Raw genomic sequence first — 813 nt, forward strand, 5'->3', positions numbered from 1 at the left:
CTGCTGGATCTGACATTCTGGAATTTTTCTATCGGTAGGATCTTCGGGTTTCAGTGTTCGATCAGAGGAAGAGGTAGCCAGTTAGAGGAGCAGGTGGTCGTTGGAGGATGATTGGAGAAAATAGGCTTTTGGAGGAAAAAACCACAGTTGGAGGAAAAAGGTTTATTTTTTTCAGTTGTTTAGGACCTTCTTACCCAATTTTTCATTTTTTGGACATCTTTTTTCCCTTTGATAATTTAGTTATAAACACTTTTATTAATGTTGAATTCAAATCTGTACGGCATGTCGTGCCCAAAGGATAAAACAGGAGTCTCACCAGTGGAGAAAAAGTGGGAGAGAAAGAGAGAGAGGGATTCCCCATCGGGGATCAAAAGGGGGTGGACCCTGGCTCGACGGCTTCTTTTATTTCACAGAAGCCTATGTTACAAGTGAGAAAAAAAAGTTAAGTCTACATTAGGAGTGAGAAAGCCCCTTTACATGCCAAAGAGGTCCTCTAGAGAAAATAAGAAGGGGAGAGGAAAATTACATATACATCCTTGTTACAACGAGGGTCAAAAAGGGGTACTTTGGACTTTCTTCTGCTTAAATTGGTGGTTCTATTCCTTTCTCGCTTGTGAATTTGTTAGTTCAAGTAATTTAGGTGTTAGATATGTAAAAAGGATTGGGGGGAAGCACATGTATAGCTTCTAGTGTACGTGAATTTTTGGATTTGGGATGTGGTCATCCAGATTGACGGCCTGCCGGAGCAACAGAGTGGCCAGCTAGTGAATGGCCCGCCGGCAACAAAGCAGCTGGTATGGTGGCCGATTTGGT

The sequence above is a fragment of the Phalaenopsis equestris genome, unplaced genomic scaffold (genome assembly GCF_001263595.1).
Source record: "Phalaenopsis equestris unplaced genomic scaffold, ASM126359v1 Scaffold214702, whole genome shotgun sequence".
In the NCBI taxonomy this organism is placed as follows: domain Eukaryota; kingdom Viridiplantae; phylum Streptophyta; class Magnoliopsida; order Asparagales; family Orchidaceae; genus Phalaenopsis; species Phalaenopsis equestris.